Source organism: Protopterus annectens, chromosome 5.part0 (genome assembly GCF_019279795.1).
Source record: "Protopterus annectens isolate FY-2018-M chromosome 5.part0, PAN1.0, whole genome shotgun sequence".
Lineage (NCBI taxonomy): Eukaryota > Metazoa > Chordata > Ceratodontiformes > Protopteridae > Protopterus > Protopterus annectens.
Window position 1 is genome coordinate 877,158,571 of NC_056735.1, and position 14,259 is coordinate 877,172,829.

General features: G+C 38.6%; 1 protein-coding gene across 2 annotated transcripts in view; it reads left to right on the forward strand.

Annotated features, from left to right (window-relative positions):
- Nucleotides 1-14,259, forward strand: part of XRRA1 (X-ray radiation resistance associated 1) — a 1,524,348-nt gene that overhangs the window by 1,121,952 nt on the left and 388,137 nt on the right. The window lies entirely within an intron of this gene.

Below are 14,259 nucleotides of genomic sequence, written 5' to 3' on the forward strand. Positions count from 1 at the left end.
TAAGACCCGTTGCTCCTACTACTATTGGAACTGTCTGGTTATCTGTCTTCCACATTGCTCTCATTTCCGCCTGCAGATCCTGACATTTTATAACTTTGTGTCTCTCTGTATGCAAGACATTGTTGGAATACCCAAAGACAAAGGTAGACCAAAAATTTAGCATAAACTTGTGTTTATTACTCACTTTCATCAGAAACTTCTTCAGAAAAAGCAAGTACATTGACTCACTAACAATACGAATTTAAATAATCTGAATAAACCATTAAAGAATACACCAGTTATGACATCATTAAAATCAATTAACAAAGTAAAAATACAGAAAAAAAAATAACCAATATCAAAAAATCATTTTTTAACATACACCCTACAGTGTTTTACCAAGAGGCATCGGCTGCTTCTTCCTATACTAGGACATCAGCGACAGCCTCTTCTAATAACACCATTGATTTAGGAGCCAGGCCGAAAGTTTTTTTAAACTCGGAAATGGAAGGGAAAGGTCCCAGAACCAGAATGGCAAAAGAAAAGGACAAAATGGCTTCAGACTCTTCCATGGACAGTTAAGTGAACATTACAATGTTGCTGACAATGTAATTAATTTATCAAGTTTTGTTTTCAATGAAAATCATTGCAAAATTATAAAACTTGGTTTGAATTTTATACCAGCTAAAAAAGCCAACGTAAGTAACACTTTGTTGGACTTGAAGAAATATGTTAGGTCTTTGAATTTAAATTACATTTTAAGAGATGTTAACATGAATAGTAGTTGTTTTGTTAAGCCTTCATCTTTTAATCCTATGCTTTCCCATACTTTAACAGTATTTGAAACTGTTTGTGAAAGACAGCTAAGGGAATCATAACAATTTAATGAACAGAAAGAAGTATTATAATCTTACTAAGGATGACAAAAAGGCTTTAACTGAACTTATGATTAATGAGAAAATAAGAATTATGAAAAGTGACAAAGGGGGAAACCCTTGTAATAATGGATATTGAACGCTATGTTAACAATATTGAAAATATGCTAAATAATGTGCATGAGTATGAGCAAGTGAATTTAAATGTTGTCAACAGCAGTTACAGGATGATTTATTCATTCTTATTTGAGAATTATTTGAATGGTAACCTGGATAGAACTATGTATGACTTTTGTAACATCGAAAAACCTAGACTGGGAGTTTTGTTTGGAATTCCAAAGATTCATAAAAACTGAACAACCCCCCCCCTCCCTTTAGACACATTGTATCTGCCCCTAACTACATAACGTAAGATTTTTCATTAATGGTTGACTACTTTTTTAAGCCTTTAATATTTAAACTGGACTCATACCTTAAAGACTCATGGGATTTTCTGAATTGTTTTATAAACTTTTCAGCAAGTGTTTTTAATCCAAGTAAACACATTTTATTCACAGTAGGTGTATCTTTATTTTCCTGTATTCCACACGATACTGGTGTGGATTATGTTAGACAGTTTTTAAATAGATTTTCTGAGTTTTTTAATGACCAAGTTAACTTCTACTGTAAATTGCTGGAAATTTTATTAAACAATAATTATTTTATGTTTAATAAAAAGATTTTTAGACAGACTAAGGGGGTAGCAATGGGGTCCCCCGATGCCCCCTCTTTTGCCAATGTGGTAATGGGTTGGTGGGAGTACCAGATTTTGTTTAGTTATTTCAACCAGTTCCAGGTTATTTTTTACAAAAGATTCACGGATGACTTAATTTTTGTAATAGAAGGTCATTTAGATAGGGTCCACGAGTTTGTAGGAGCCTTGAATCAGGGCTATGAGTTTTTGAAATTCACTCTTGGAGATGTGGGGTTAAAAGTTAATTTTTTAGATGTTAATTTATAATGGGATTTGTGCCTGAATAGGTTTGTTAGTCAAATACATCATAAGGACACATTTACAAATAGTTACTTACATTACCAGAGTTTACATCCTTCTTTTATGAAGAAAAATATTCCAAAAGGGCAGTTTATAAGAGCAAGTCGCATGACAAAGGAAAATTCACAATCTGATATTGTTAATCTTCTTCCCATTCATCACTGATGGGCTCGGAAACAAGTCGGCCTAATACCAAGCTCGTGTACACCAAAAACTCTCGAGCTAAGCTGCTACCCAAAATGCCCTTCTCCCAGTTACCTCAGATTTCATTTGCCGTACAGCCATAGAGCAGCGTTTCACCAAGCTCTCCAGCTAAGTGTCATATTTTTACAATTTTTGGTGTTTTTGAACCTTTTTTCTGATTTAAACTCATTTTTTCTACCCTATCTCTTTATCTAGCTACCCTTCGGGTATTTCTTTTACCATCGTTGGCAACGCCCTCTCCTACCCTTGTGTTATCACTTAATAGCATTGTTGGTATCTTCCCTTTTCTACTTCTTTCTATACTTTCTAGCAGTAATTTGTTCTTTTATGTGTCTTGGATATGTCTGAGGAAAAAAAGGGAGTTTGGGGTTCAAACATTGCACTTCCTGCAATGGCAAACTCCCCAACAGCGACTTACACAATGATTGTGTCTATTGTTTAGGGGTTTCTCACCTCTCTGTGAAACCTCCTTGCATATTTGTCTGAGTTTTAGTCAGCAGACGCTGAATGAGAAGAAAAACAAACTTATCTTGAAAGGCCTGTTATCCACACCTTTCTCAGAGGCCCTTTCTGTGTTGGAGGTCTCAACCCTTCCAGTGAAGGACAAAAAACATCCACATTCCAATCCCTCTTCACCGGCTGGTGATAAGGGCAAGTCCCACAGACACAAGGCCCACAAGTCTTCTATGGAACACAAGATTGCTTCTTCGCCTCTGAATATTCCTGTTGCTTCTGTTCCGAACTCACCTCCAGTTGCTTCTGTGGAAATTGTGATAACTTCGACGTCAGCGCCACCTTTGGTACCTATATCTACGGCACCAGTTTTAACTACAGTAATGACTACGGATCCGACCTTATTGCCTTTGATAGTCTTGGCACCGACTTCACCTCTCACCGCACTGGCATCAGTTCCAACGATCGCCTTGGAGCCGATAATAACTTCTACTCCAAGTCCCTCTTCAGCATTGAGTCCTTGCTCAGCATCATTAGTTCCTCTATTGCCTGTTTCCAAGTTAGAAACTTCGGTGCCGACAATTCAAGCACCACAGACCCAGTACTTCCTTTCATTGGACCCGTTGTTAGGCCAGGCTTATAGCCCTTTTCTGGACCAGCCTTACTCCCCATCTGGAGTGTCTGTAAAGTCCACCAGGAGTCTGTCTGAATTCGATGTGGTGCACCTGCTGGACCAGCTGTTGACAGCCAGAGGAATAACAAACATTCCTAATACTCATCACATTTCGGGGTTGGGGTCTAATGCTCCCAGGACTCCCACTTATTCCCCTCCCTCGGATCCATTGGTTCTGAGGCCCATAGCTTCAGCGTCCTTGGTGGGAACCCTTTCCTCAGTGCCGACAGTGACCCTCACTGAGGCTCTGAGGCCCCCCCTTTGTGTTTCGGTTCCTTCGGAACCACCCCTTCCTCAGTCTCATGGTTGGGGGGGGTGGAACCCTCGGTTCTTAGCACGATTCTGAGTTTGTTATCGGTTCTGTCCTTAGATCCGTGGGCAATGCCTGCCCTGATCTTGCTCGAGGCTCCATCCCTGGGAGTGGGCCTGACAGAGCGGTGTGTGACCCCAATTCCAAGATTGTCTTACTCAGTTCCAGGCTCCCACTCCTCTTTGGGCAGGCCTGCTGTCTGGGTGATGGAGAGGGTGCTTGCTTCCGGAAGCGTTCTTCCTACATCAGATCTTCCCCCTGCTCCCTCTGAGCTACAGCTATCATGGGTCACCTCTCTAAGACACCAAGAGCACAAGCCTCAGGAAACCCCAGTCCCGGGTAATTTCCCTTCCAAGTCTTCTTCAGACATTCCCACTGAAGAACCCCCTCGGAAGAAGGCATGTATGAAGAAACACCTTGACTCTCTGGAGAAGTCTCTCACAAATGATATGGACTACGATGATGGGGAAGGGTCCCCACGGTCACCCCCTGATGATGTCTCCTTCAGAGACATCCTGGAAATATTGAAACAGAGGGGTGATGGAGTGACTGGAACTCGTCCAATCCTTCCTCAGAGGAGTCTGTCTTCCTGCAGGCTTTCTGCTTTTGGCCTTCTACTTCTTGAGTGACCCCACCTGCCGATGAGTTAGTCCAGCTCGTCGTGCAGCATGCGTGGAAGAACCCTGATTCTATTGAGGCCATTCCCCGGAGACCAGACAAGATTCTTTCCCCATCAGAGGAGCATCCCCACTGGTTTAGAGGCTCGCCAGTAGACCTACGGTGGTGGTGGCGGCCACAAAAAAGGACCTTGCAGAAGAAAGTCCTACTGTTCACATGTATTTAATCTGTCATGAAGACAGAGTATCTCTTCGTACTAATCCATCTTTTCTCCCCAAAGTAATTTCTGATTTCTCTGTCAACCAGTCCATTGAGCTCTCAGTGTTTTTCCCAAATTATTCCAATAAAGGAGAATACTGTCTACACTCATTGGAAGTACATAGACAGTTGCATTTTTACTTGGACGGGACTAAATCATTCCGTAAGTCAGATCAACTTTTCATCTCCGTCTCTGGACCAAAAATGGGATGTGCTGTATCAAAAGTCACTTTATCAAAATGGCTCAGAGATTTATTACTTTTTCATACTCACAAGCAAATTAACCTAAACCTGTTAATATCAAAGCTCATTCAATGAGAGCAATTGCAACTTCTGTTGCTTTTCACTCCAGAGCTTGCATGGATGACATTTGCGCAGCAGCCATCTGGGCTAAACCCCATACTTTCATCCAACCTTATAAATTGGACATGGTCTCCAGGGGAAGAGCGGCCTTCGGCTCAGTGGTTCTCAGGAATGTTCTTCCATAAGAGCCACCCAGGTTTTCAGGTAGCTTGGGATTCTGTCCCATCAGTGATTAATGGGAAGAAGATTAACAACATCAAATAAAGAAGTTATGTCTTACCATAACGTTCCATCTGTGTTGTTGATCTTTTTCCATTCATCACAACCCACCTTCCATCCCCCACCAAAGGCTCCTGGTGGATCTTATGGGTCCTTGTGGTGTTTCAGGATGTTTGTGTAGAAAGGGCCTCTGCTTTTACTTCTATATGTTGCATGCAAACTCGATCTGAGGTAACTGGAAGAAGGGCATTGTGGGGAGCAGCTTAGCTCGAGAGCTTTTGGTGTACGTGAGCTTGGTATTAGGCCGACTCGGTTCCGAGGGCTCGGAACTGAACCCATCAGCGATGAATGGAAGAAGATCAACAACACAGATGGAATGTTATGGTAAGACATAATAACTGATAATAGCACAACGTTGCGAGTCCACAGAAACGATTTATTGACACAAAGTACACAGATTAGTTAAGCTCTTTCATCAAATAGTATAGGATTCTAACAGTATTATTCCTCTTTCTCCTTTTACCCCTGATAGTTCTAAAAGGGGAAATGACTTTGGTAATAACATTATGAACTCTGGTATGCACAAGGAACATGTAGAGCATTGCCACTTTAAGAAAACGCGTGACGTCACTACGTTGGCGCAAATCCATGATGGAGGTGAGAGAAGCGTTTCTGCACCGAACGCTGGTCACAGTATTCACTTGGAAGGTGAACAGGGTATTTTTCCTTCTAAACGACAATTTAGAAGTAATTGTGCAGTGCAATTCGAAGCGGAGATTGAGTCAGCGTTTGTGGAAACTAGCAGACATGCTGGAAGATGCCAGGAGCGTGAAATTTCTAATTTTAAACCAGGTACTGTTTCAAAGTCTTTGGTTGATAAGACTAATATTATCCATGACTTCAGTAGTCACTACCAACCTCTTCTTCGCAGAGGTGGTGTAGATAAAGAACTTTATTGCAAAAATTGTTCATGTAAAGATAAAAATAGACTCCTTCAAAGTCGACTTGGTAACAATCAAAATGAACTGTGTAAAGAAAGATGTTATGTCAACAGCAGTTCTAGGGGAACAATTAGCAAAACAAAACCGACAGTTATGGAAAGTTAATACAGAGACATTTTTCTTTTCAGGAAACTGGCAATAAACTGTGCAACTCAAATTTTGAACCTAAAAATTCTAAGCATGTTGAATATACATCCTTAAGGGAAATGATATATGCTTTTGAAAAGAAGTTGTTTAAATTTAAATTGTGTGAAATGGAAATCTGTTATTTAAATGAATGTATCAAGCAGGAGTTGGTACCACAGGAGTTAAGGGTTTTCAAGTTTCCTTATGGAATTTATTATGATAATGTGACTGTAAATAATTTTTCTGAAATGTTTGATAAGTGGGGACTAGAATTGTTGGCTAAAACTGTTGCTGTTTATGAGTCTATGATCATTGCACTAAAGGAAGAAGTGAATATACTAAATGAAAAAATGAATACTGATTTACTATTTTCCCAGTATGAACATTTGTATTACAAGATTATCAGTAGGGTGGACCAAAAATGCGATAACATATTCAAGAAAAAGGTTAAAAAGATGGAAAGGGACAATAAACAATATAAGCAGGGCAGGGTTTATCCAACTGATAAACTGTTTTTTTATATGCAACAGCAGGAGGAGTATGGTCCCGGAGGAGTGGAAAATAGGCTTAGAACTAGCTTTAACATGGAGGTTGAAATAGATGACATCAACCATGGTGACAATGAATTTGAATGTCTGGTTGATACTCAGGATTTTCCTATACCCCGACGCTCAGAAAGAATAGCCAAACTCAGACAAGGGACAAACAAGACCTACAGCAGGGTTGTGAAGCAGAATCATACTTACAACCAATGGTAGATGGTACAGAACAGATTCAGAGTGTTGACAATATCAAATACAGTTTGGATGGTTTCAACATATATAATTATTCTAACTTTCCTATCACTAAGGATTTATTTTCCTTATTTTCAAAGGGATTCAAGTTTGTTCCCACCCAGGGACGTCGGGAAGCGTACTGACTGTACGCACTTCAGTACAGTTTTTGTAATGGAGGGGTAGCAAACAGGCACTAGGACCCAGGGCATACCTCTCAACCATAATTGCACTTCCACCCCCCCACCCCGTAATCGGCTGATCAGGACATTAATTTTCTTGTAATTAAAAAAAAATAATTTTTTTTTAAGGGTGTTTCTCTTTAAGAATTCCCTTTGAGCCCTGACGTCTTTAAGGAGGACCAGTGTTTGCTTGTGTCGCACTAAAACTGAAAGCGCGAAAGTTTAAAACTGTTGCCTGACCCGTGCAAACGGAAAGTACGAAATGCCTCCTGGTCTTTCCCGACTTTCTTGCAGGTAAGGAGATGCTGCTATATGTTGCTGGGGGATTTTGTTTCTGCCCTGCTTATGCTGGGAATCGGGATCGTGTTTCTCTGGATATATGCTGTTGAAGGATTTTGTTTTATTTCCGCTCTGTGTATGTTGGGAAGTTGTAAGAGATAGCTTAATGATCTTCATGTCCAGACGTCAGGCTGTATGTTATTTGCAGTTAGAAACTAAAGACCTGGGTCATTAAAAAAAGAACACTTCTCTGCATCAGCTGGATTAATGTATATTTTTATTTTACACATGCACTCTATTTTTCTCTTGAAGTGTTTTTCTAATTCATTTTACTAAGCAAAACATTTTTTTAGGAAAATCTATGGTAACATGCTAGATATGATACTATTATGTTCTTAGAGCACTGTATCACAAACTGTGCTTGATTTATTGTACTGAAAATCATTTTAAATACTTACTAAATTTGTAGATATAAACTGAATTTTTCACCCTATGGTGAATGCTCTGCAGGTGATAATCAACTGTGCACCATTTTACTTTTGAATGTCCTCCGTACTAGCCCTCGGAGATGAGGCTGTTCCAGTGGCGAATTACGATGAGGAGGCAGGATTGGAGGGGAGTAGCTGGCAGCATCATATATGCTGTCTCCTGCATGCCAGGGAATTTTTTTGTTTGTTCGTTTGTTATGCCCTTACTGGGCGGAGCTTCTAAAGATATACATTTCTAAGCGGAACGGAAGCTGATCTAGGAACATAAAGCATTTAGATGAACATAAGCGTATAATGCATTTGCAGTAGTTGCAAGGAGAACATTTTATGATGGACATTTAATTATGACCAGCACATACAGAAGGAAATTCTTTCAGACATTGACTTCATAGTTACAAGGGTGGCATCCCCAGCTGAAGAAATCCATTTATATAAAATCACATGCTTCAATTGAAACCCCTGGCCATAGCAACTGCTAAACAGGTTTTTGTGACAACAATTTTCGTGGGAAATCTTACATTTTGGGATAGCACTCAGTCTGGGATGTCTGTCACTTCAGCCACATTATTGTGATGTAACATTGATGAGAATACTTCTAAACACTAATAGAAACATTCAGTGTGGTACAGCCTATTAATGTAAGTGTAACAGGCACAGCTGAATGAGAAAAAGACCTTCATTATGATAAACGCCATCTACTTGAACACTCTCAGTGTTTGCATTCTGTGTTCACTAATGCTTTGGCACTGATTTGCCTGTCAGAGAAATATCAAGGCTGTGTCAGCATTTGCGAAGCTGTGGCAGACTTCTAGATGATTAACAGGTCACCCAGCAGACAAGGTCAAGGAAGGACAGTGTTATTCAGCATAACTGCAAACACATATATGGAAATCCCATCATATGCCTAATGTCATTTCAGGACACAGCTCACATACCGTATATTTTGATTTCAGCTAAAAGCTACTTCATGGCTCATGCTTTATGCTTAAAAATTCAAATACATATATGCATTTTGTTAGCTCAGTTAATATGTGTCAAGGTTTTCTGTTTTTTTGGAAAAACTTTTTTTATGTATTTATTAAGTTACAGTTAGGTGAACATTGTTTATTTGCTAAACTGTAATGAAATATAAATATTTCATAAGAATCTTGTTTATTTCACTTGCACTGCAGTACAAAAGAAGAACCATTATGCCAACGTGCCTTTATCAAAGGCACAGTATTCTATTTCATCAGCTATGTGTATTTAACTTCACATTAGTAGCTTTAGTTTAGGCTTCGATATTTATAAGAAGTGCTCTGTGAAGAAACAAATACAAAGATTAATGACAGGCAAAGGATACAGCTTTAATGTGCACTGTCGACTTTCATGAAGTACTGAAGAATCCTCTATATTTCCTTGATCTAGCCATAACTTGTATTTCTTGTTACTTGAGTTCTTATTAATTTAGCAGATTGCTGAGCCTCCCACTCTTTCTTCTGCTGGACTGCTATGTAACTAGTTAATTTCCTACTTCTAACAAGCCTTCTTGGCAGAAATATTTCCTTTTTACTATCTCTTTGTTTGTTGTAGGACATACATTTTCATGCCTGTTGTATCAGTGTAACTTCATATGATATTCAGCTTATATGCAGCACCAGCTTTGCCATTATGTGCCAAATCAGGTACCATGAAGATCTCTGTGCAGTTATAAAGCTACTAATGTGTAAGCTTGTAAATATTATCCCTTTGCAGTTCAAACCATAGTTGTTGTTGTGTCTTTCGGCTTTTCCCGTTTACTGGTCACCACACAGCGGAACTCCGGTCCGCTAATGGAAGTTCAAACCACAGTAGAAATTAAAAAAAACATCTCATTGCAAATTATGCACAATATTGTTTTTTTTTTTTACTGATTCACACTTTGTTGAATGTGTGGGAACAGACTTGGTATAAGATCATGTGACAAGAGGGTTTAAGGAGTATCCCTTTTCCCCAATGGTATTTGAGCTCTTGGTTTATTTATGTAGCAGGGGGTGTGGGGGTTGCGCTCCTACAAAAATAATCTAAACGGAAACAGGCAGCACTTTCATGCAGGTGGCTGCATTCAGTTCTATATATGATCATAACAAATACAAGTCCACTAAGTCTTGAGACTATTTACTCTTTGCCAGTACCTCCTGTCCAAGAATGGCTAGGCCAGTCAAGCTAAGGGTGAAATTGTGAATGCCCATCCAATTATCCAGTTTTTATTTAAAGAAAACATAATGTATTACACTGCTTAATTGGCAGAGGGAGTCCTGGACAGGTCACCTAATCATCAGGTCAGCCAAACTTCTTCTCAGTGAGAGCTCCCTCACTTCATTTCCAGGCCCTCTTCAACTTCTTCTCTATAGTCTTTCAGGAATGTGTCAAATGTTGATTGGAAATGTATGTTGTGGGCCTTTTTGAAGACACAGAATGAGATGATTGTCATCCCATCCTTTTTGGTTTCAAGGATGGATTAAACTGACCCTCTCACCCATTCTTGTTCCTTTCCCAATCCATGTTTTGCTACCAGAGGTATCAAAGGCAAGACAGCTCCTGGAGCCAGAGTGCCTGGCACTGATTGCTCCTCCAACCATGGCACTGAGGTCTTTGGATCTTATTCATTCAACATCAAGCCCTTCCACATTGACTGAGCCTCAAGGTGAAATTGTGAATGCCTTAGTGCCTGTACTTTTAGACTGGTTTTCATTGTCAGAGTCTTTGGCCTTTGAGAGGTCAGTATTGATTTCTGCTTCCAAGCTGACCACTTGTTGATCTCCATGGTTCCTTCTTCAGTGCCACTTATGTCCACCTCAGGGGTGATGACTGTGTCTCAGGTAGGACACATAAATCTGAGTACAGATACGAGACAGCACTGAATCACCTTCAGTTTCTGAGTATCATTAGAAAATAGATAATATTGCACTGCTTTCCCATTCTGACATTAAGCATCTAGGCAGTTCAGTGGCTTAAAAATTTGTAAACTGTAAAACAATAATAATTTTGGTAATGCAGTTAATTAAGAAAACATTGTTTTTTTTTTTGTTTATATGTTTTCTATATGGTTGCGTGACAGAAAAAAAGCCTAGATCTGTGTTGTCTTTGGTTACAAAAAAATGATTACTGGTGAGGTCAGTGAAAGTGTGTGTTTAAAACTAATTTACAAGATTGGGAGACATCACTCTGTCTTTTAAGAAGTTGTTCGTTTATTTATAGAAAATAATTCTAGAAAAAGTTATAAATTGTGTTTTAAGAAAATATTCTAAACGGGCTTGCATACAACTTTTAAAGCTGTAAAACATAGAAGATCATATGCTGAAACAGTTTCCAGTAATTGATTTGTGTCTATATGCCTGGTGCATTTTAAATTAAGCAACAATTTAGAAATGCATAATGTGTTCTAAAGGCTTTCGCCTATGCAGTAAAAACATTAAAATATTGTCTGGTTTAAGCTGGATCAGAATCCCGACACAAAAATATCAAGAGGTAATGTAATTAGCAGTCTGAGCATTGAGCCTAGTGGACAGACAAATTTATTCACAGCAGGTCAACTGGCATACATATAGTTCTCTATAGCATGTTTACAACTTAATGAGTTGATCGTTGTTATGTCACTGTTGAAGACATCAGGAATGAGCCTAGTGGACAGACAAATTTATTCACAGCAGGTCAACTGGCATACATATAGTTCTCTATAGCATGTTTACAACTTAATGAGTTGATCATTGTTATGTCACTGTTGAAGACATCAGGAATGAGTATTATTGTTTGAGCCAGCTAGTTTTATGTAAAAATGTCCAGAAAACTGCTAACAAGTGAATTTACATAGTTTAATTTATTCAGTATTTGTTGCTCCATTAAGGACTATGCAATTATGTCTGTTTAGCTTTAACTGAGACAGGAAGGGGAAAGGTATTATTAAAATTGCTGGTGGTCAGCATTAACATCAAGTGAAGAGGCAGAATCAAGGGTGCCTGCAGGCAGGGGCAATTATCCTGATTTTTGCCTCATCTTTTCAGTTTGTTTCTCATAAAATTGTTTGTTTCTGGCAAATCATTGAGGGCCGAAGTCAGAAAATAATGGCAGACATTTCAGCTTTAGACTTCATATCTTTCAGAAAATGCATACTAATGCAACACACGTTGTTATATCCACTTTCTAAGGAGGACTAGCAGGTTGCTACATACGGGTTCAGAGTATGTCAGCACTTGACTGTTTTTATGTAAGGTGATTAGGTGCATATTTCACATGGTCTCCGTTCTTTGATGGATTTATATGTTCAAAACACAAAGCAAGGCTGTTACTTGAACTCTGATCTGGCACAACACAAGGGGCTTATGTTTTTTTGTGAATGATTTTTATCAGCTGCATTGGATGGAACATATGGTTGAGATTTTAAATATGCTAAATGTAAGTAATGTGATGGGCATCTTAAGTTAACTTTTACAATGATAAGTTATCATCATGCTTTCAAAAGTGGTCTTTTTTTATAAACAAGGTGGACTGGGAATTATGGTTAGTAGTGGAATCCTGTGGAGAAATGCATCATCTTCCAAAGTGAGACAAGTATGTGAATTTCATTGCTGTAGCATACACTTTAATGTTTTTGACTTGCAAACATGTGAGACGAAATCCAGATGTTTTTGGTGAATGTTGCTTGTTTTGAGGACGATTAAAGAAAACATCAGAATCTAGGCGAAAACTAAATACAACCTCAGTTCTTTTCAGGAGCTGTGAGTGCAACTTTGTAGCATGCTCACTTTTATTAAGTGTAAGAAAGTGAAGTACTCGAGATGTGTACGGTATTTTAACTATACCACAGGATTATTTTAGGTTATGTGGTGGGGATGGTGTTGCTTATGCAGGGGTTTATACTCTGCAGAACCACTGACTCTATTAAAGCGCCAAGTCCCAAATGGGAAAAATGCTTAGTTAATAAGCAATTGTTGTTTAATAAGTTTGTTTGTGTCTTTCGGCTTTTCCCGGGTTAGGGGTCGCCACAGCAGAACTCCGGTCCGCTAATGATCGGCAGTTGATTTTTTTACATACTGGCTTGTCAGGCCTGACGCACAACCTTCAATGAAGGCACGCCCATTCACGCATGTCTCCATGCAGAAGACGCTCTAGCTGAGAATCGAACCGGACAGTGTCTTACTGTGAGGCGACAATGCTACCGCAGCACCACCACCGCGGGTTTTAATTGTTGTTTAATAAGTAATCATCGTAATAATTGTATTTTAGTTTTTTGCACAATTCCAAAGTTTGATGCAGTTTCATATGCTAATAAAAATAAAACACTATTGTTCTGGTTATATTTCATGTTTAATATTTTGTCTGTTCTTCAATTTGCTTTTGAATGTTGGCATCCCACATTTCCATCGGATTGAGTGGGTTGCATAATTATGTACGCAAATTTTTTTCATGGGCCTTTATCCAGATTTTTGATGTTTCCAGGTTGAGAGGTATGCTGTTGAGTCATTTGCAGATTGTAGTAGTTTTGCTGGTTGAGAGGCTGCATGCATTTTAGTTATAAATATACTACAGGGTAAAGGTTCTAATGTTATTTATTATGATGTTGACAATCGATTGTATTGTTGGGCATAGTTCCTTAAGTCTAAGAAAGAGCAGGGGATATAAAACTCTCTCATATGCTTTGGATAAGTCTAAAAATATGAATGCTACCATTTTACCTTTATTTTTTTTCTGTAACAAACATACTTTATGAAAGTAAGTAATGCTGTTCCTGTGCTATGGCCTGGCCTAAAATTATGATGTGTTGTGAAAAGTAACTTGTTCTTTGCAAGGTGTTTGATCAGATGTATGTGATCATATTTTTAAATGTTTTAGATAGGACAAGATGGCTATAGGTTTGTAGTTTGCCAGTTGATGTGATTTACCATGTTTATGTAAGGGGAAAGCATAGGGTTGTTTTTAGACTACAGGGATAACCTATACTGAAGAAGCACTACATTTTTTTTTTTTTTTTTTTTTTTTTTAATTGTCTGAGTTTTCTTTCTCTCTGTAAACTGACATGCTGATAGTGCAGGATGCTAACTGCACTTGTAATATCGATTTATATAACAGTCTTTCTGTCAGCAAACTTACAAATATTTAAGTACTGGAGTATATGTGTGAGTTCATTTGTGTATGTGTGTGCTTCTTGCAAGAAAAAAGATCCGCTAAATGAATATTAGTTAACTTTTTAATTTCAAGGCATTGTAAGTCTATCTTCCCTTTTCATATTCCATCTCTGACTTAGCACCTTCAGGTCAGTTGTAGTCTCATCTCTTGCTCATACCATTATGCCCTAAACATCTATGAGATATCAGCCATTTATAATATTATACAACCACAACTATACCTGCAGCACAATCATTAACATTATCATTGTTTGTAAGTGTAACACTGATTGCATAATGTTTATTTAGATTTGGCTTCCCTATACATGGTCAAAGTGAAATGGCTGGAGCACTGGTAACTTT